The sequence below is a fragment of the Saccopteryx leptura genome, chromosome 10, assembly GCF_036850995.1.
Source record: "Saccopteryx leptura isolate mSacLep1 chromosome 10, mSacLep1_pri_phased_curated, whole genome shotgun sequence".
Classification (NCBI taxonomy): Eukaryota; Metazoa; Chordata; class Mammalia; order Chiroptera; family Emballonuridae; genus Saccopteryx; species Saccopteryx leptura.
The window spans coordinates 51,352,526-51,375,649 of record NC_089512.1 but is presented as its reverse complement, the minus strand read 5'-3'; the positions used below and the strand labels follow the sequence as shown (position 1 = coordinate 51,375,649).

Genomic DNA, 23,124 nt, shown 5'->3' with positions numbered 1-23,124 from the left:
TGGCGTTTCCGCTCGGGCAGCGGCTGAGTGAGCTGCTCCTGCTGCCGCCGCCGCCGCCGCCGCTGCCGGGGGAGGGGCGGCCGCCGCCCGCTTGCTCTCAGAGACTCACGCAGCCCCAGTCCCGCCAGTCCGCCAACATTGTAGTGCCGCCCCCACCACCTCCCCCGGCCCTTCCCCCACCCTGCCTTTGCTCGCTCCGCCTTTCTGCCCCCACCCCCACTCACAGGCACGGGCCATTCCCGGCCAGGAAACGCCGTGGCGCCGTGTTGGGCCTAACTCGAGTCCTGCTGCCTCCCGGGTGTGCCGTGCGCCGCAGCCCGGGCCCAGGCCCCGGCAGCGCCTGATACAAGGTAAGGGTCCGATAGAAGAGAGGGACCTACTCCAATGACCCGGCCCCCGGGAAAGGAAGGGTCACCTCCTCCGTCTACCCGCGCTCGCTCTCGGGACGTGGGCCTGGCCCTCTCCAGGCTCTTAGCAGGAAAATGTTGCTCCTTCTCATTACCCTCATTACCCCTGATACACCGTTGCATCCCTTTTCCCAGGGAGAGTGGGCCCTTCGTAATCTAGTTGACCCCACTATCCTTTTCATGTCTTTCCTGGGTCAGGACGCTTCCCCTCCCCCAACGTCTCTTCACACCTTTTCCTGGGACCTGCCTACTCCACGTTTACCTTTGATTTGAGGGTAAGCCTCTTTACTGTCCTCTTCAAATACACAGGCATACTTTTTTTCCCTCTCCAAACCCCCACCTACCCCAAAACCCCTTTCGCGCGGCCTGGTGACAACTCTGATCGTTCTGGGGGCCTCTTATCTCCTCTAAATAGTGTTCCTCTCGTTCTTGAGTCTCCCTCTCAGATGATTGCTTCCTTTCCCACACTAGACGGTACCTTCGCCACCCCCACTTCACATTCTTGGGTTCTCAGTGGCATTTGCTCCAGTATCTCTGAAATAGTCCTATTGAATTTGTAGGGTTCCAGCTTGGAGTTGAGCCAAATTGTGTTTTCTCCCAGCCTTGGGCGTGGAGAGCGATCATTTGGGGATATCTTTAAAGGCAGAAAAATTTACCCTTTATGAATCCCCATTCCCTCTGCGTGGCAGCTAGGGATGCGAAGTACATGGCGGTGAGAAAAAGCCCTGGTTTTTAAGTAAGTGAATCGCGTGAGAGGGAAAGTTTAACTGTTGGGAAAGCCCCCTCTATGCTAATTTATTCTATAGAGCTTTTTGGCTTGTCTCACTTCTTAGAAATAACTGGCCTTTCCCTTGGATACTGATGCTGCAGTCAGCTCTGCTGGTCTGGGTCAGGGGTGCATGTATGACCTGCATTTTCTGCTTTCTCATGTTACTTGTGCAATGTGTTCACCAGTAGTAACTCGTTTCGTGCCCAGATCCCTGGGTTCCATTGGGCTTTGTCTGTACTTTAGTTCATTTCTTCCTTTTCCTGTGCTCCTAGTACAAAAAGAATCCCCAGGTTCTCTGCTAATTTCGTTCATCATTTGACTAAAGTTGCTTTTAATTGACTTATTTGTAACCAAGGTCATATTAACATTTTTTGTAGGGCAGATGTTAAATAGTTTTACTTGTAATTGGGGAGGACCCAGCTGAGTTGAGCATTATGAGCTTTTCAGGAGAATGTTTGTGTACCCCCTATTTGAGAAAATTTCTTAGTGGTTAATTTTATATCATTAATGCTTTTAGGTCACTCAGAAAAACAGTTATAAGTTGTAATTTGAGGTGTGTGGAATTTGAGCTAGGACTAAAGCAGAGAATATTCACATAATCAGAGGTTTCTGGGCCTCTTGGAGGACACAGGAAAATTTTTTTATTGGATTTCTTCCAGTTTTCTCAGGAGGATCATTTGTTTTCTTCTATAGCCAAAAATTCTGTCCCGTTAGGGGATTAGAGTCTTCAAGTTTTACTCAGACTGTCGTTAAGATACAAAAATGAATTATTTCCTTTAGTAGGGTATGACACAAGGCTGTCTCTAGCTGCAAATTTAAATTTGACTGTAAGGAGAGGGCTTGGAAAATTGGCCTTTTAAAGACTAAAACTTAATCCTCACTCCTAATTGCTGCCTTAATTAAAATGGATATCTGGAATTTGGTAAATACTGATTTTTCTAATCAAAAGCCCTCAGTTTAAAACTAAAAGGGTGACCTTAGGATTGTTTCTTTCTAAAAGCTTAATTCCAGCTTTTCTGGCATGGAGCATTGGTCAAAAAAAAAAGTGTGTAAGGAGTGGGGGTGGGGTAAGGAGAAGGTTGTTCCTTTGGGTTGGATCACAGGGGTGAATATACAAGGCAGCAGCAGCTGCTGGCTCTGGAGCTCTGGTTGCTACGTGAGAAGCTTGAGTAGTGCTGGCTGCTGTCTCCAGGGAAGGACAGCAGTGCAGCGTCCATTAATGCTGTTGGCTGCAGGGAACTGCACTTAGGCAATGGCTGCTTCAGGACTAAGAAGAAACCTTGCTTTCCTGGGAATTTTCAGTGCTAGTTGGTTTGCATTTCATTGTTAGGGAGATGAGAATTTATAACCTTCTGCCCATTTATGGATATCAGCATCTGGAAACTAGATCATAAAGACATTTTTTTTTTTGGTTGAGTTGGTTGGTTTTTGTTTTTTGGCAGATTTGGGGGGTTTTATCTGTAGATTTATGCTTGGAAAGGACTTGAGAGTTCCATTAGAGTTTAAAATTTTCAATCCATTTAAAACCGAAGTAATAATTTAAGAATCTGCCTGAGAACGGGAATGGGAAAAATACCAATTCTTTTTTCTGTAACTGATATGTTTTCCTCCAACTCTTTAATCATTGATTTAGTTTTAATATTTTGTTGTGTCTCCTTTTGTTGCTAAGCTATATTTGCTTCATTGAGGAGATATTTTGCTAAACATTTTACTAAATTTGGAATCTTAAACTCTAAAAAGAAGTGCCCTTTTCAGAATGATTTGTAAATATAAATCTCAGAAATATTTTAATTTCTGTATCATTTAATAGACCTCTCCAAATTAAGTTATTTCTTTGGGGTTTAACCTATAAAATGGATTCATTATATATGTATTGGATATAGTATTCTAAGACCACAAGGATGTATGTTTGGCCTTGATCCGTCTGAAACATTCGGCAGACCAGAAATCGAGAAAGTCTAGTGTACAGGATACTTGAGAAGATGGCCTCTTAGCCCCTTATGTGGTCCCCCCTCCCCCATAGCTTCTGCGCATTAGGAAAATCTCTGATTAAGCAGAACAGTTTGTTGAGTATGGAAGTACAGCCACCATCCAAATATATCACCAATTTTATACAGTACTTAACAGATGCGTTTTCTCCCCCCACACCCACACGACTTTTGCATCCTATATTTTTCCCCCTCAGAATTTTGATTATGTTTAGTTTTGTGTATATGGACTTAAATCCCACAGTCCTCTATAATGTATAGCATGACAGTAGCATTTATGGCAGGGAACTAAAAGGGATGAAAATGAGTTTTGTCATTCACAAATGTGGCTTACATTGTTTTTCAGTGATACATACTGACTGATGAAACAGAACATTTCATGGACAATATTTTTAGGTGGTTCTAATTCTTATTATGTACATATAAAAGATGCCATATCAGGAAAATAAGGTTTCACTCATAAGTGGCTTTTTAACATTTTAGCTTTAAATGTTTTTTAGTTTAAGTTATATGTTTAAATTGCCTTATAAAATAATCACTTTTTCACTTGTATTTCCTGTTTGGAACCCACTGTGATCTTGATGTAATCATTTTCTGAAGGATCATAGAGGTCTTTTTCATAGGATTTATTTAACCAGTATGCTTGAAAATTTTTATATCTTCTGATACTGTTTTGTGTCCAGGAACTTGTGTACTTTTTAAAGTTATTCTGGCCTTTCTGGGAGAGATTGGCTATTTAATTTTGCCTTTGGACGGGAAAATAATATAGGGCAAAATGCAGGTGTGCAGACAACCTCTTTTACTTTGCCCTCTTGGTATTGAAGTAACTTTTTTTTTTTTTTGAAGTAACTTTTGAAACAGTAGTCTGTGGTTATAGGCAGTCAGTGATTATTGGATACATCTTTTCAGTGAGAAATTGGATCATGAATAGAATAAAATTTTCTTATAACTTCTGGCTCCACTCTGGTGATTTGTCAGTTTAATTTGAAACTAAGAGGCCTAGCAGTGAATTTTGTTTATAAAATTTTTTTCAGATATCGGAAACTAATATGTCTTGATGGGGTATTTAAGACAAACAAAATCTGCTTTGACTGCAAAATGTGAGATAATATATACTTTAATACAACTGGTGGTTATTTGTAATTGGATTAAAAGCATCCTTTCATAGGTACTCCATAAAAAAACAAGTGTAATGTACCTATTGACAGTGATTACAACCATTCCTTACCACCAAAAATTCCAAAATATATGGTGAAATGGCATTTTTAACCTTTCACTTGATGCAGTGATTGATTTCTCTGGTGGTAAAGATTCAGGGAAGTTCATGAAAGGTTAGAGAATATAATTTCTTTCACTTACCAGTACATATTTTGTTAAATTAATAGTTATAAAAAGTATCCTGTTGTATATTCAAGTCTAAATTGAGCAAAAAATAGCTAGTAACTTGGGGGGGGGGGCTGTTAGAAAACATTTCAGAGAATTCTCTTATTCTGACAAAATATATTCAGACTTTTTAACATTTCATGAAGGAAACTTGAGATATGATGGAACAATGAACCTAAATCTTCTACTTTATGCAAGCCATCACTGAACAAGGAATTTGTAATCCCATCCTGCCTCACTCAGTTTCTCCATCATATTGATTTTGTTTGCTAAATACCTCAGGGAGAGATAAGGGTCACATTAACTATCTTTGATATAAAGACGGGAAAGGAATTTTATGCTTATTGGAATAATGTCTTAGTGTTTTTAAATCACTAAGATTATTGGCCAGTTTTGCCTCATGTTGGTTTGGTGTGACTGCTTTCTCTTCTGTGCTCTTCTGTCTTTGTAGCATGAGAATTCTCAGGTTTTGGGTTTTTTTTAGAATTCTCAGTTTTGATGGCAAACTGAAGTAATAAGAATCATATCTTAGTTGTGTTGATTAGGTGTATACATCAAGAGTTGGGATTACTCCTTGACCTATGTTATACATCACAGGAAAGCAGAGTATATAGGAATTTATACAGAATTTGTTTCTGTCTGGAATATCAAGTTTTTGATGTACTTCCTAATTGAGGGAAAATGCCGAATTCCTTGCTGCTCTGTTTGAAAGATAGAAGCATGGGAGGAGCCTGGGACCTCTGCAGCAGGTTTTGGTCGGAGTAGAAAGGAATATTTTTGTTTCAAATTGCCAGCTGCTTATGTCAGACTGACTCCCTTATTATGCCTCTAGTTGGCCTGTCAATATGGCCAAACAGCTAGATAAGTGTGGGGCAGGACAAAGGCCTCTTTGCACAGCAGGGAGGCAGTGTTGGTGGGGGAGGGGCAGGAGGTAGGAAAGACAGGAGGAGGAGGTTCTATTCCCTGGGAGATTATTCACTTTGACGTACAATTAAAGAAATCATTTGTAGTTCCCACTGAAGCATTGAATTTGTGCAAACCTTATACTGTTAACCTAAAATTTAGTATATCCCAGAATATCTGGTAGGGACCCATTCCCTCCAAGGAAAAAAAAGTTAAAGCTTTGTATAGGTAAAAGAAAATAAATTACATGCTTATCACCCTCCTAAATACAAATTACCTCCTAAGTAGACTAGTTCTAGAGCATCTAGAGAAGAACTCTCATAAAGAAATGGAAAAGAATATTCTATCTGAATAAAACTTTTATTTCAACATACACATTGTCTTTATTTGGTTTCGGATTAGACCAGAATAGGTAGAATAGTTTTTTTCCCTCTGTGAAATAGTTGTATATTGTTAGCTCCAATTTTATAGCAGTAGTATAGTATAGAGAACACCCTCCAGCATTTCTGTGTTGGCTCACCATCATGTAAAATGCTAAATGAAGAAAGGCTACTTAACTGTTTCAGTCTCATCCCTACTTCCTGGAGATTTCTCCACTCCCCCCTCCCCCCACTTTTTATTGTTGGCACAACCTTGTTTAATAAATTTGTATTCAACTCCCAACTAAAAGTGGGGTGGTTGTATTCATATTATTAGAATTAATGTGAATCATAGTTGGAAGAGCTCTGTGGGTTATCTGGTACTTTAAGCAAAATTAAAATGAAATACTTCAAATTTGGGCCCTTGTGGAAGTTTTCATTAATGTGTTAAAAAGATCAGTGTCCTGAACAGTATTTTTAGTTACTTTTAAAATAAATGTCAAGCCCTGGCCAGGTGGTACAGTTCAGAACATTGTCCATATAATTGAAGATTGTAGTTTGATCCTGGCCAGGGCACATACAAGAATCAACCAAGGAGCCCTGGTGGGCTCGCTCAGCAGTAGAGTATCGGCCCGGCATCCGCCCTGCGTGTGGAACTCCTGAATTCGATTGCCAGACAGGGTACACAGGAGAAGAACCCATTTGCTTCTCCACTCTTCCCTCTCTACTTTCTCTCTGTCTCTGTCTTCCTCTCCCTCAGCCAAGGCTCCATTGGAGCAAAGTTGGCCCAGGCGCTGAGGATGGCTCTATTGCCTCCGCCTCAGGTGCTAGAATGGCTCTGGCTGCAATGGAGCAATGCCCCAGATGGGCATGCTGGGTAGATCCCGGTTGAGCACATGTGGGAATCTGTCACTGGCTCACTGCTTCTCACTTCAGAAAAATACAAAAGAAAAAAGAATCAACCAAGGAATGCATAAATATGTAGAAAAATCAACTGATCTCCTCCTCCTCATCCCCTTCCCCTTTTGCCCTCTTCTTCCTTCCCTCTTCTCCCCTCCTCTCCTTCCTACCTCCCTTACTACCTCTGAAATCAATAAATCTTTTAAAAATGTTTAATAAAATGCTAAATAATACATGTATGCTAGTTTTTTTTAAACCAAAAATATTAAACAATGGTATTCATAGACAAATTAGATAATCAGATCTTGGATGCAAAAGGATCACTCCTTAATAAAGGAATATAAGCTGAGTTTCTTTTAAATGTTGAATATATTTTAAGGGAATTTGATTTTTAGAAATAATTGGTCAGAAGTCAGTTTTCCGAGAGTACAACTGTTGCTTAAATTGAGATGCCACCTGTACTGTAATGTTATTTAACTAGATTTAAAGTTTTCCCTTCTATCCAAACTGCAGGAGACAGTAAGGAAACTGGAACACTAATTTTTGTTTGTGGATCTAAAGCTGTGACTGTGAGCAACAAAGAGGTGTTTTATTTTTCATTATAGAATTAACTAAAAAGCTGCCTTTAATGCACATTGTAATATTAAGCCTGACCAAACTTAGTGTCATTTCCCTCTGTAAAAGAAAGATACATGTGTTACCTACTTACATCTGTGTTTTAGTCTTGGCAATAATGATAGAATGTTTTGTCTGGAAAGGGAAATTTGAGTGACTCTATTATCACTGTCATTAAAACTTTTTTTATCTGTAAAATAGCAACAATGTTAACATGAAATTTAGCAGGCTATATTTTCTTTTACATCTAGAAATTCATGTTAGTTGTTTCTTTATAATTTATTCACATGGATTATTTCCATAGGTCTGTGGAACTAAAATAGAAGACATCTAGTTCAAACGCAGGACTCCATTTCAGTTTTCTCTGCATGTACTGAGGCCCACATTGCTAGCTCTAAGGAAAACATCATCTCTTACACACACACACACACACACACACACACACACACACACTTCCCAAATAATGAGAAATTTCTTCATTGTGGCTTCTGCTCCTATTACCTGAATCTTGCCAGATGCCCTGAAAAGTTCCTGGCAGAAGTACAGTTGATGTGGGGGGAGGGCACACTTTGATCTCAAAGGTATTGATAACTACTTTGGCTCCCCAAACAGCTAATCTCATTTTTAATAAAAACCCAGACAGCAGTAGGCTAGAATGGAGGTGAAATGCAGCACTGTACCTCCTCTTGCCTTTGCAGCTGCTCCACCTTATTTCCTGCTATTATTATTTCACAATGCCTCTCCCTAGCAAAAAAGAAACTAGGACAAAAGGGGGGAAATTGGATGGGCTAATACGATTTTTTATTATGAGTATGGGTTTATTTATATGTACTTAAATACAAATCTCATTTGTCCTATTCTTAAAAGCCAGTAATGAAAGAGATGTTATAACTTAAATATCTTCTACTTTTTTCTTGATAAACCATTTCAGTTTTTTACCTTTACAGAAAAAAATATTTTTAAGCATACCTAATTTTTATTGGTTGTTCACACAGTCATTATTGCCAAATGCCACTGTATCATTAGCTTGAAGAAAGGGAGACTTCTGTAGACAATATTTGCAGTTTGTTTTGGGAATGACTAATATGTGTAACTCAGATTTATGACTAAAATAAGGTTTAAAAACTTAAACTTTTATGCTTACCCCTTTAAATTAGTGGAGGTACAATTGTTGGAAAATCAATTTTTCATTCTTAAATTCTTCAAGCTGCATAATTAATGTTCTTCAAGCTTTCTTTTTCCCACACCCCCCCAAAACCCCCCAATTTTATTTTTATCATTTGTTATCTGCTGAGATTTTTCTCCTCTCCATTTCTGAAATGTGAAGACTCATGAAATTCAAGAATCTAATAAGGTGTGTGCATTACTGAATATAGTAAGAGGGTTATTTCATAATTTTTAAAAATTATGATCTGGGCCCTGGCTGGTTGGCTCAGCGGTAGAGCGTCGGCCTGGCATACGGGGGACCCGGGTTTGATTCCCGGCCAGGGCACATAGGAGAAGCACCCATTTGCTTCTCCACCCCCCCACCCTCCTTCCTCTCTGTCTCTCTTTTCCCCTCCCGGAGCCAAGGCTCCATTGGAGCAAAGATGGCCTGGGCGCTGGGGATGGCTCCTTGGCCTCTGCCCCAGGCGGCAGAGCTACGCCCCAGAGGGGCAGAGCATCGCCCACTGGTGGGCAGAGCGTCGCCCCTGGTGGGGCGTGCCAGGTGGATCCTGGTCGGGCGCGTGCGGGAGTCTGTCTGACTGTCTCTCCCCGTTTCCAGCTTCAGAAAAATACAAAAAAAAAATGATCTGGTTAGGCTGTTTCAGTATCATATTAACATATTTAATAATGTTGACATGTTAATTTTAATATATGTCCAAATGGACCTCATTTCTTTATATTTGCACCCATTATTTGTCTTTTTATATGAGGTTGTGTGTCCCCCTCCCCCCCCATCTCCATGGTTTTTTTTTCCCTGTCCTGGTAAGATCTTTGGCCTGTGTTGAAAGTTCTATTTCCTCCCACCAACTTCTGTGCATGCCACAACACATACAGTTTTTACTATCTCAGCTCGGTGAAGGAGGATGGTCTGCAGTTAATAATCAACTGTTTGGGCATTCTTGGTATCCAAGGACATTTTTATTTATGAGGAAGAACCTGGAAGGACCTGTTGGCAGTTAGACTGCCTCTGTATTTATGTTGCCTTTTCCTTTATTAACTTAGGCTGTTCAAAAATTAACTTGTTTTATAAGAGAAACCTGACAGAAAAGGAAGAGCCACAGTTACATACAGTTATTTGAAAAATAAATGTTTATTATGATAACATTAGTGATAGAATCTCAGGCCACATTTTTTTAACTTTATTATTTTAGTTCTAAAGACAACAGAGTTTAAATTCCTAAAATAGAACAAAGGGAAGGATTGTTGAGGCAGTATGATTGATTGCATGCTCGTTGTAGCATTAGATGATTGAGATAAATACATAAATTTTTATTTTCTCAATTTCTGTGGTGCAGAGTACTAAAGCCATGCATGCTCATAGCCTGAAAAATATTAGCTAGGGTGACTTTTTAAAAAAAAAAAATAACATCTAAGGAAAATGTAGAAGCTAATCCAAATTTTTGAAGTCCCTATTATTTAATTTAAATAATTTTAATTATTTATATTAATTTCTAATTATTATTAGACAAATTTAATTTGTGGCAATTAGAACTTTTTTTTTTTTTTTAATTTTTTTTTTCATTTTTCTGAAGCTGGAAACGGGGAGAGACAGTCAGACAGACTCCCGCATGCGCCCGACCGGGATCCACCCGGCACGCCCACCAGGGGCGACGCTCTGCCCATCCTGGGCATCGCCATATTGCGACCAGAGCCACTCTAGCGCCTGGGGCAGAGGCCACAGAGCCATCCCCAGCGCCCGGGCCATCTTTGCTCCAATGGAGCCCTGGCTGCGGGAGGGGAAGAGAGAGACAGAGAGGAAAGTGCGGCGGAGGGGTGGAGAAGCAAATGGGCGCTTCTCCTGTGTGCCCTGGCCGGGAATCGAACCCGGGTCCTCCGCACGCTAGGCCGACGCTCTACCGCTGAGCCAACCGGCCAGGGCCTGTGGCAATTAGAACTTTAATGTCATAGATTAGTAACAGAACAAAAGCAGGGTAGAGTGACATGGTATCAGTGTATATTTTAGGATGGTGCTAAAATTGTACCAAATTGTTACATATTGAGGCTACTTTTTTTTTAAGTTTACCAATATTTTAAAACTAAAGTGGCATAAAATATTCACACATTAAAAAGGTAGTTACCTTATTGGTGGCACATTATATGAGCAGTAATCAGTTTTTTAAATTAGGGGTTTATTAAAAGTAAAAAAAAGAAAAGAAAATTATGCTGACATTACATATGGAATTCTGAGGTTACAGTAGCCATGCCACTTAGACCAAGTAGGTAATAATGCCAGCTCCAAGCTTGTGTTTTGGAGCCTCAGCTGGTTGATCTGATCCATATGTTTTTACCTTATTCTTCCTTACTTAACCCTTATGCTGTTAAGATTTGAAGTGTTGCTAGAAATAAAATATCCATTCATAAATTGAGTAGAAATCTGCTTGGGTTGTATGTGAAGACCCATGAGAAGACGTACTTTCAGTGAATCAAGGTTCTGGGTAAGTGTAACTTTCCTCTTAGTTTATCATGAAAAGGAATTGCTGGAAGTTTGCAGGGTATAGTGAGCAACAAGAAAAGAAGTAGATGTATTCGACTTTATGAAATAATTATGTACCAAGCAGGCGAGATGAAAAGTTCTTTTGTGTAGAACATCTTAATTTTTCTGAAAACTAAGTATTAGAAATTTGTTTCTGTGGAAAATAGTTGAATATCTTTTGTGAAAATGATTTAAAATTTTAATCTTTTACAGATAGAGTGGCTATATGTCTTGGTTTCCCTAGGACAGCCCTGATTTATGCCTACTCCATAATTAGTAGTAGCACTTCTTTCTCAAAAATGTCCCAATTTGGACCATAAATTGTGTTCACCCTAATTATAGAGGACCATATAATTTTTTTTTTTCTTTACAGAGACAGAGAGAGAGAATCAGAGAGATGGATAGACATGGACAGACAGACAGGAACGGAGAGATGAGAAGCATCAATCATTAGTTTTTCGTTACGCGTTGCAACACCTTAGTTGTTCATTGATTGCTTTCTCATATGTGCCTTGACCATGGGCCTTCAGCAGACCGAGTAACCCCTTGCTTGAGCCAGCGACCTTGGGCTCAAGCTGGTGAGCTTTTGCTCAAACCAGATGAGCTCGTACTTGAGCTGGCGACCTCAGGGTCTCAAACTTGGGTCTTCCGCATCCCAGTCCGACGCTGTATCCACTGCGCCACCGCCTGGTCAGGTGAATTTCTTGTCACTGTATAACAACCCGTTTATTTGCTTTTTATAGAATTCTTATTCTCCCCTCTGTTAGGATTTATCTGTTTGCCTCTCTGAGCCCCCATTTCATATAAGCAGTTTCTAGAATGCCCTTTTTTTATTAAAATACCAAGGACATACTTCAAAGATATAGAACAAATATTCCAAAAATTAACACGAATAGCCTCAGCAATCTTGAAAAAGAAGAATAAAGTGGATGATATCACACTTTTGGACGTCAAGTTATACTACAAGGCCATTGTATTCAAAACACTGGTACTGGCATAAGAATAGGCATATAGATCAATGGAACAGAACAGAGAACCAAGAAATAAATTTGCACCTTTATAAACAACATATTTGACAAGGGTGGTAATAGCATACAATAGAGTAAAGACAGTCTCTTTAACAAATACATGGTGTTGGCAAAATTGGACAGCTACCTGCAAAAAAATGAAACTAGACCACTACTTACACCATTCACAAGAATAAACTCAAAATGAATAAAAGACTTAAATGTATGTCATGAAACCATAAGCATCCTAGAGGAAAACATAGGCAATAAGCCAGGGGTCCCCAAACTTTTTACACAGGGGGCCAGTTCACTGTCCCTCAGACCGTTGGAGGGCCAGACTATAAAAAAAACTGAACAAATCCCTATGCACACTGCACATATCTTATTTTAAAATAAAAAAAACAAAATGGGAACAAATACAATATTTAAAATAAAGAACAAGTAAATTTAAATCAACAAACTGACCAGTATTTCAATGGGAACTGTGCTCCTCTCACTGACCACCAATGAAAGAGGTGCCCTGTCTGGAAGTGCGGCAGGGGCCAGATAAATGGCCTTGGTGCCGTATGCGGCCCGCGGGACGTAGTTTGGGGACCCCTGCAATAAGCTCTCCGACATCACTTGCAGCAATATATTTATATTTGCTGATGTATCTCCATGTGCAAGGGAAATAAAGGACAGGATAAGTAAATGGGACTACATCAAACTTAAAAAGTTTTTGCACAACTAAAAATATGAACAAAATAAAAAAGAAGACCACACAGTGGGAGAACATATTCGACAATACGTCTGATAAGGGGTTAATAACCAAAATTTATAAAGAACTTGTAAAACTCAACACCCAGAAGATAAACAGTCCAGTCAAAAAATGGGCAAAAGAAATGAATAGACACTTCTCCAGAGGACATACAGATGGCCAATAGATGAAAAAATCAACATTACTAATCATTAGAGAAGTGCAAATTAAAACCACAATAAAATATCACTCACCTCACACCAGTCAGAATGGCGCTAATCAACAAAACATAATAAGTGCTGACGAGGAACCCTCCTGCACTGCTGGTGGGAATGCAGACTGGTACAGCCACTGTGGAAAATAGTATGGAGATTCCTTAAAAACTAAAAATGGAACTGCCTTGTGACCAGCCATCCCACTTTGGGAATAAATCCCAAGAACACCACATCAACGAGTCAAAGGGAGAAATGCACCCCCATGTATATGGCAGCATTGTTTACAATAGCCAAGATCTGGAAACAGCCCAAGTGCCCATTAGTGGACAAGTGGATTAAAAAGCATTGGTATATATACACAATGGAATAGTATGGGGACGTGAAAAAGAAGGAAGTATTTTTTGCGACAACACGGATGTACCTGGAAACTATTATGTTAAGTGAAATAAGCCAGGCAGAGAAAGAAAAATATCATATGACCTCACTCATCTGTGGAATCCTACAAACAATATGATCTGAGGAGCGGAATAGAGTCAGAGGCGGGATCAAAGGATCCAGAAAGAAAACACAGGAAAAGGGGATGATAGGCTGACAGGATGGGATGAGAGCAGAAAAGCAAGTCCTGGAGGGAAGCGGGGAGGGGGATGAGGGAGGGGATATAATGGGGAACATGGGGGAGAGGGGATGTATTTGGGAGGAGTCTAGAATCTATGTAAACACAATAAATTAATTTTTAAAAAAGTTGGTGAAGGAGGGGATAGGTGCATATTTGATTGTTGTTTTTTTTAATTATGAAAATGTCCAAATACAACAAAATAGAGGTAATAGAAAAAGAGACTCTGGATTTTACTTAAACCATTCCTTTAGATAAGGATAAGGTCCATACATTGCAATTGTTGATGAATGTGTCTTTCCAATTTAATCTCATTTTCATGTAATATACTTGTTAGGTAATTTATCATCCTATAAAGTTCCTATTCTTTGTATATATTTGTTTCAGTCCCTTTTTTTTTCTTTAAGTAAGAAGCAGAGAGACAGACTTCTGCATGCACCCTTGATAGATCTACTATACAAGCCCCCTATGGGGTGATACTCTGCCCATCTGGGACCATTGTTCTGTTGCCTGGCAGCCAAGCTATTTTAGAACCTGAAGTGAGGCCATGGAGCCATCCTCAGCGCCCAGGCCAACTTGCTCCAACCTATCCATGGCTGCAGGAGGGGAAGAGAGAGAAATGGGAGAGGGGAGGAGTGGAGAAGCAACTAGTCACTTCTCCTGTGTGCCTTGACTCCGAATCAAACCCAGAACATCCACATGCCAAACCAACACTCTACCACTGAGCTACTAACTAGATAGGGCCTGTTTTCAGTCCCTTAAAGTTGTTGGTTTATTTATTTATTTATTTTTTTACAGGGACACAGAGAGTCAGAGAGAGGGATAGATAGGGACAGACAGACAGGCAGGAATGGAGAAAGATGAGAAGCATCAATCATCAGTTTTTCATTGCAACACTTTAGTTCATTGATTGCTTTCTCACATGTGCCTTGACCGCGGGCCTTCAGCAGACCGAGTAACCCCTTGCTGGAGCCAGTGACCTTGGGTCCAAGCTGGTGAGCTTTTTGCTCAAGCCAGATGAGCCTATGCTCAAGCTGGTGACCTCAGGGTCTCGAACCTGGGTCTTCAGCATCCCAGTCCGATGCTCTATCCACTGCGCCACCGCCTGGTCAAGCTGAAGTTGTTGTTTTTGACATTCAAATTGTCCCACATTTGCCACTTGGCTCTTAAATTCTTTTTGCTCCTCAATCACTTTCTGGCTTTATTTATTTATTTATTTATTTATTTGGTTCCTTGCCTTCTCATATGATAAGATGTTCCAGGATCATTTTTTGTACATTTCATGCCCCAAACCTAGAATTATTCATGTTTGCAAAGCTCTGGAAATGATACTCGGAGACCACAGTCTGTGTACTAGGAGTGTTCCTTGCTCTTGGGTTCCTAGACCTTTTCAACAAAACTAAAAAGTTGTTTATTTTCTGTTCTCTTTTTGTTTCTTCTGTTAAATACCAGTTACTGGTTTTTGATAACTTTTGAGTTCAGTACTACATGATATTTAAGTAAACCTCATCTTTCCCCCACACCCAAAATTTCAATTTTTGCTAACAGCAGTATATTTACTCTTTGCTTTGTTACACAGTGCATATGCAACAGTTTTAGAATATCAGAAAAATATAAGTACTGGAAAGTGAGTTTATTTTTGCCCTTAGGATATGTCCCTCTAAAAAATATATACAAATGTTGATCGACTTACGACCTATGCAATTTACGACCATTTGACTTTACGACCACAATTGCTAGCCGCGACTGCTCAGCGTCTGGCAGCGCAAGCGTTGCCCAGCTGGGAGTACGACAGTGCGGACCAGCTCCAGGCAGCACTACCATCTCCGTGTGCACCATTTCAACTATTACCCAAGACTCGGTACAGCAATTTGTGTTTTGTGTCTTGGATATTTTTCATCAAACCCCTCCCAAGATTTATCTACCAAGGGGAAATTGTCTTTGCAAATATTAAACTAGTTGTACTGGTAATGCAGTGTTTTCCTTAAACCTGACAAATGTAAAAATAAAACAAAATGGTGTAGAGATGATACAAATGGTCTAATTATGATATATAACAATAATGAAAGAAAATTATGATAAAATATGACTTAAAGATTTTTATAACATCATTTCACAGTACTGCACATATAGCCTACTCAATTTATGACCAAATCGTGTTACGACTGGTTTGTCGGAACCAATCATGGTCGTAAGTAGAGCACTAGCTGTAATCAAATTATATTATTTTAAAATCACTCAGAATAGTTCTTCTCTATGTGGTTATGCTATCAACTTGATACAAAGTGAGGTTAATTTTCTTATTTCACTTTCAGATTTTTCAGGGGTTGCTTTTTGTTTTATAATTACATAAAATATGATTATCAACTGAAATTTACATCTGTATATAGCAGGGGTCCCCCAACTACGGCCGCACGCGGCCCCCTGAGGTCATTTATCCGCCCCTGCCACAATTCCGGAAGGGGCACCTCTTTCATTGGTGGTCAGTAAAAGGAGCTCTTTGACCATCTCATTAGCCAAAAGCAGGCCCATAGTTCCCATTGAAATACTGGTCGGTTTGTTGATTTAAATTTACTTGTTCTTAATTTTAAATATTGTATTTGTTTCCGTTTTTGTTTTTTTTACTTTAAAATAAGATGTGTGCAGTGTGCATAGGGATTTGTTTATAGTTTTTTTATAGTCCGGCCCTCCAACCGTCTGAGGGACAGTGAACTGGCCCCCTCTGTATAAAGTTTAGAGACCCCTGGTATATAGTCAGTGAAATCTAACTTCTAGACTTTTCAACTTCGTTTCCTCCCTGTTCCTATATGTATAATTTGACAGATTATTCATGATTATTTAAAGTGATTTTTTGTCGTGGTACTTGTGGCAGAAGAAGCATTTTAGTTCATTTAACTCTAGCCTGGTAGCATGGTTGGTTGGAGCATCATCTCGATGTGCCAAGGTTGCAGATTTGATCCCTGGTCAGGGCACATACAGGAATCAACCAATGAATGAATAAATAAGTGGAAAAACATCAGTGTTTTTCTCTTTCTCTCTCCTTCCCTTTCTCTCTCTGAAATCAATAAATAAAATAATTTTAACTTAGTTTATTTACTAAAAGTATGTGCTTCTAGATTATTCAGTAACTAATAAGTACTTTGGTGCCATGGAAGAAGAACACAGACTTTTTCTGTTTTTCTACTGACCACTAATTCTTGCCATAATATAAATAAGTAATATAAGATAAGCTTCCTTTCTTGAATAAAAATTACCTCTCTTGAAATGCTAGAGTACTTTCCATTTGTCTCCGGTGATTTCAGATACTTAAACTCTACTAACACTTGGGACACTGGTTCTACTTATAATAGAAAGCTCATCAGTTTAACATTTCTTGAATGGTTCACCCTTAGACTGAAATTTAGATATTATCTTAGAAAGGATGTCACCTACTTTTAGTGTAGTCATTTAAAATTCAAATTGCTTGACTTTACAAGTTTTAAATTAAATCTTAAGCCTGTTAAATATTAGATTTAATTCTAATAGCTGAAAAAATGTGCAGTATCATAGTTCAGCCTTATATGTCACATTCTATACTGCTCACAAAAATTAGGGGATCCTAATACTCCAGTACTTTCAGCTTTTTGTATAGTGCATATTCACCAAGAAAATAAAACTTGGTTTTGCACCTCATTTGCATAATAGAACATCTTTCTTTGACTTGTTTGCTTTCTGATGTTTAATTTAAAATGACTTTTATCACTTCATATTCATTTTGAAATATCCTCTCATTTTTGTGAGCAGTATAATATGATATATTTGTATTATAGATTAAAAAGTTAAATCAGGCTATGTCAAATGGTGAAGCAATAGTGACTGAACATATAAGGGTTCTGAAATTGGATACACCTTGGTTCAGATTCTAGTTTGTGGTTTTCTTGTTCTGACCTTGGATAAGTTTCTTAACTTGGTGAGTTTAATTCTTTGGCTAAATAAGAATAATACCTTTTTTCACTTTTTTTATTTTTTACTTTTAGCAAGGGAGAGAGAGAGACAGGGACAGACAGGAAGAGAGAGAGATGAGAAGCATTAACTCATTATTTGCGGTACCTTGGACCTTGGTTTGTTCATTGATTGCTTTCTCATATGTGCCTTTACTGGAGGCTCTAGCTAAGCCAGCGACCATGGAGTCATGTCTGTGATGTCTGTGATCCCATGCTCAAGCTGGTGAGCCCACAGTTAAGCTGGAAACCTCGGGGTTTCAAACCTGGGTCCTCAGTATCCCAGGCCTAGGCTTTATCCACTGAGCCACTGTCTGGTCAGGCAGTACCTTCTTCATAAAGGTGATATGGGTATTATGTAAGTTAAGGCATGTAAAATGATTGAGGACACAGTGGCTGGTACAAAATAAGCAGTCATTAAATGTTAGCTTTTATTTGGAAGTTATTGTTATGAATACTTGATCAATTTTTTAAGCTCTGCATCTTAGGATAAGTAATGCTTATTATATGCTGTAAATATAGCACCTGATTTTCATGACTCCTCCATTAGTTACATGAAAAGAACCATTGTTAACAGAAAAATCGGGGTCTAACTAATAATTATTTGAGGCGTCTGGCTTTACTGTGCCGATGCTTACTGTTTAAATGTAATTACATTTAAAAACTTACAGGTAAGGGAGCTTTAAGGAAACATTTTCTTTGCAGGTATCAAAGGTCCTTTTCAAACATTATTAGAAATTGTTTCATTTAAAGTGGCTTTAGGGCATCATGTATGTTGACCAAAGTTAAAGAAATTTTTTAACTGTAGAAATTTAAGATAAGCTGTATAACAGTGGTCCCCAACCCTCAGGCCGCGGACTGGTACCGGTTCGTGGACCATTTGGTACCAGTCCGCAGAGAAAGAATAAATAACTTACATTATTTTCGTTTTATTTATATTTAACAATATGAACGATGTTTTATTTTTAAAAAATGACCAGATTCCCTGTTACATCCGTCTAAGACTCACTCTTGATGCTTGCCTCGGTCACATGATACATTTATCCATCCCACCCTAAAGGACGGTCCGTGAAAATATTTTCTTATATATTAAACAGGCCCGTGGCCCAAAAAAGATTGGGGACCACTGCTGTATAACACCAGATTCCTGGTTAGTTCCGGTGTTTTGCTTTGTTTGTTTTAGCTTTATTGAGTTTACAGAATTGTAATATATTTACAGTGTACAACACGATTAGATACACATTGGAAAGGACTCCAACAAATGAGTTAATTAATTAGAACACTAATCCAGTTTTTCTCATTTTGAAGTCGGGGCGCATTTAAAATCCTATAAATAATTATAGGTGCACTACATAAAAATTTCTGAGAAATGTTATAATAATTAAGTCAGCCCTGGCCGGTTGGCTCAGCGGTAGAGCGTCGGCCTAGCGTGCGGAGGACCCGGGTTCGATTCCCGGCCAGGGCACACAGGAGAGGCGCCCATTTGCCTCTCCACCCCTCCGCCGCGCTTTCCTCTCTGTCTCTCTCTTCTCCTCCCGCAGCCAAGGCTCCATTGGAGCAAAGATGGCCCGGGCGCTGGGGATGGCTCTGTGGCCTCTGCCTCAGGCGCTGGAGTGGCTCTGGTCGCAACATGGCGACGCCCAGGATGGGCAGAGCATCGCCCCCTGGTGGGCAGACCTTGCCCCTGGTGGGCGTGCCGGGTGGATCCCGGTCGGGCGCATGCGGGAGTCTGTCTGACTGTCTCTCCCTGTTTCCAGCTTCAGAAAAATGAAAAAAAATAATAATAATAATTAAGTCAGATATTAAAAAATATATATATAAAGTCCAAGTGTGCTTTTATGGTAATTAAATGAAATAAATATGACAAAATTAAATTTATTCTGACATTAAAATACATTTTTGTTACATTTTTTGAGTTATGCTTTTTAGAATTAGTAAAAAAAGGGTTAAAAAATAAAACGAGCCCTGACCGGTTGGCTCAGTGGTAGAGCGTCAGCCTGGCGTGCAGAAGTCCCGGGTTCGATTCCTGTCCAGGGCACACAGGAGAAGCTCCCATCTGCTTCTCCACCCCTCCCCCTCTCCTTCCTCTCTGTCTCTCTCTTCCCCTCCTGAAGCCGAGGCTCCATTGGAGCAAAGATGGCCCGGGTGCTGGGGATGGCTCCTTGGCCTCTGCCCCAGGCGCTACAGTGGCTCTGGTCACAACAGAGTGATGCCCTGGAGGGGCAGAGCATCGCCCCTTGGTGGGCAGAGCGTTGCCCCCTGGCGGGCGTGCCGGGTGGATCCCGGTTGGGCGCATGCAGGAGTCTGTCTGACTGTCTTTCCCTGTTCCCGGCTTCAGAAAAATACAAAAAAATAAAACGACCAAAAAAGTTATCTTTTTATATATACAGATACATTCTTTGTAAGATTTAGTAAATTCAGCAGGTCCTGGTGAGAATGTGTTAAGTTTTTTCATTCTTGTGTTTATGAGAAACATGAGCCTGATGTATCCTAGCGATTTCTTCAATGTTTGAGCATATATTTGAAAGGCAGACTCTCATTTCCTCGTCAATACATTGAAGAATTCCTCTCTTTTTACTCTTAATTGTGTTGAGTACAGAAAACCCCCACCATACATATTATCTTAACTTTACACCAAACAAAGGATAGAAGAAACTTGCCTCCAGTCTTTCCAGGGAACATTGGGGGTAGTGTAAACAATTTGGCAGCACAGCTTAACAGCCTTTTGTAACCTAATCAGGCAAGTGAGGTGAGGAGTTGGGCAGACTGTCAGCTTACAGACAATTCCCCACATCTCTGTCCCCCAAAAATCTAAACTTCAAAAACCCTTTTGGTTTTTTGGTCCCCAACAGGCACATGTTTCTCTGGAATACCATAGGGCGCACCTGGAAATAATCTAGGGCACACCAGTGCGCCCTGGCGCACACTTTGAGAACCACTGCACTAATCCCTTAAATATTTACTTACCCTTTCTTGGGTAGAGGGCTGAGAATCCTTAAATTTGAATCTTTTGGCAAATTTTAGTTACATAATACATATAATATTATCAACTAGAATCACTGAGTTGTACATTACAATATATCCTGGACCGTACTCATCTTTATAACTGAAATTTTAAAGCCTTTATCAACTTTCCTTATTTCTCCTACACCCCAACCTCTGGCAACCACCACTAATTTCTTTTTTTAATTAATTGATTGATTTTTAGAGAGAGAGAGGAAAGGAGAGAGAGACAGATAGATTGATCTGTTCCTGTATGTGCCTTGACCAGGCATCACATCCTCAGCCTTTGCCATATCAGGACAATTCTCCAACCTATTGATATATGGCAAGGGCCACAGCTGATTTTGTATATTGATTTACTGTTCTGTAACATACTGCATTTGTTTAGTCTAATAGTATTTTGGTGGAATCTTTAAGATTTTCTAGATATAGTACCATGTCATTTACAAACAGATCGTTTTCTGATTTGGAGGCCTTTTATATAATTTTCTAGCTAATTGCTCTGATGAGGATTTTCAGTACTATTTTGAATAAAAATGGAGAGAATGGGCATCTTAGTCTTGTTTCTGAACTTAAAATGAAAGCTTTCAGCTATTCACCATTGAGTATGTTAGCTTTGGGTTTGTTATATATGGCCTTTATTATGTTGAGGTACAGTCCATCTATATACCTAATTTGTTAAGACTTTTTATCATGAAAAAATGTTGACCTTTGTCAAATATTTTTTTCTGCACCTTTTTAGATGATCATACAGTTTTTATTATTTTTTTGGTAATGTGGTACATCACATTTATTAATTTGGATAGTTGAACTTTTTTGCATGCCAGGAATAAATCTCACTTCATCGTGATGCGTGATCCTTTTAATGTACTGTTGAATTCGGTTTGCTTATATTTTGTGAGGACTTTTGTATCAGTGTTCATCAGGGATTTGGCCTGTAATTCTCCTTTTTGGAGTATTTTTGTCTGGCTTTAGTATCAATGTAATGTTAGCTTCATAAAATGAGTTGGAAGTGTTCCCTCTTCAATGTTTTGAAAGTTTTGTTTTTAACACATTGGGATTAGAGTGAGATTAAGGAATGCTAAAATGAATTAAGATTAGATGACAAGTCTTTAGGATTTCAGAATCTTTTCATTACGTGTCTTATTGATTTAGATATGGGAAGTTCTAGGAAAGGACAAAATGGTTGGCTAAAAGTTATATTCTTCCCCACAAAACAGGAACTAAAATGCATACTTTTTTTATAGAGTTACATGTTAAAATATTTGTGGATAAAACATATTGTTGATGCCTGCTTTAGAATGGAGGAGAAGTAACAATGAAACAAGATAGAATATGAGTTGGTAATTGTTGAGAAATGGAATAAGTTAATTTCTTTATAAAATTTTACTTTTTTATTTGTTTGAAAATTTTCACAATAATAGTTTAAAAGTAACTGTAAACTTGGCTGTGGATCTTGTTACAGCAGGCCAACAGGCTAGTAAACATATTCCAAGTTTTTTGTCTCTGCATCAGTTCTACTTGCCCTCTAGCCTAATTCCTCTTGTGACTATCACATATTTCCAATCAACAGAAAAATAAAGTGACTACGTGGGTTTATAATGACCTATGCTAAAAGGAAATGTCAGTATTTTAAAGAGATCTGGATAGAAAGATTGAGGGAGCAAATGAGTAAGTTAACAGTATATTCAGTGTACAAGATTTCATTTTATGAGATGGTTGACTTTCTGAAAAGGTATCGTTTAAATACCACCAGACCAATGCCAAACTGTTCAAATTTCTCTAAGAAAATTAATAGGATATTTGACTTAGGGTGAAGGTTATTCTGTGACTATTAGCAAACCTTAGTGTTAGTGGATTTGGCAAATTATTAACAGGACTCCAGCTGTAGATTCCTCTCCTCCACTTCATACTGTTGGCTTGGAAGCAGGAAAGTGGTTCTTATTTGCATTTCTCATTCCCTCTGTTTACTTCTTTAATATTGTAACCCTGCATACCAAAAGTTAGGTGCTTGCAGTAGGTCAAATATCTTGCTGAGCTTTCTTATGAATGTTATATCACTTAATTCTCAAAATAGTGTCGTGGTATGGTTTACAAATGAACATACTAAGCCAGAGTGATCACACGGCTAGTAATAGGGTGAGTCAACTCCTTTATGATTCCAGTATCTTTTCATTATACCATATTACCTATTTAATTTTAAAAGCCTTCCACCTTCAACAATATAATTGTGTGCTTTCCTCTCATCAGGACTTTGGGTACCGCTACCCATCTGTAGTTTTTTGACAGTTTTTTTCTTTAGAATTCTTTGCCTGAAATTGGATGCAGCTCCTGGGTCTGGATAAAGAAAGGGAAATTGATCAGTTATCCCCTATTAGAGTGATTATAAATGCTGGCTTTCTTAGGTATTTCAAAAAAAATTAACGGGCCTCTTCCATTCACTCCTGCCTTCCTAATCAGTTAGTCAGTTATGAGCTATCTATATTTGAGTCTGTCTTCAGTTCAGGAAAGGTATAGAGCAGGGGTCCCCAAACTACGGCCCGCAGGCTGCATGCAGCCCCCTGAGG

General features: G+C 39.1%; 1 protein-coding gene across 4 annotated transcripts in view; it reads left to right on the top strand.

Moving 5' to 3' along the window:
- The window catches only part of SETD5 (SET domain containing 5), a 97,055-nt gene continuing 73,931 nt past the window's right edge, over positions 1-23,124 (top strand). For 2 of the 4 annotated variants that reach the window (XM_066351865.1, XM_066351861.1), the window contains exon 1: positions 1-350. The gene's annotated coding sequence lies outside the window, so the exon portion shown is untranslated. The remainder of the gene's footprint in view (positions 351-23,124) is intronic. The other 2 variants (XM_066351866.1, XM_066351868.1) reach the window with 2 other exon arrangements.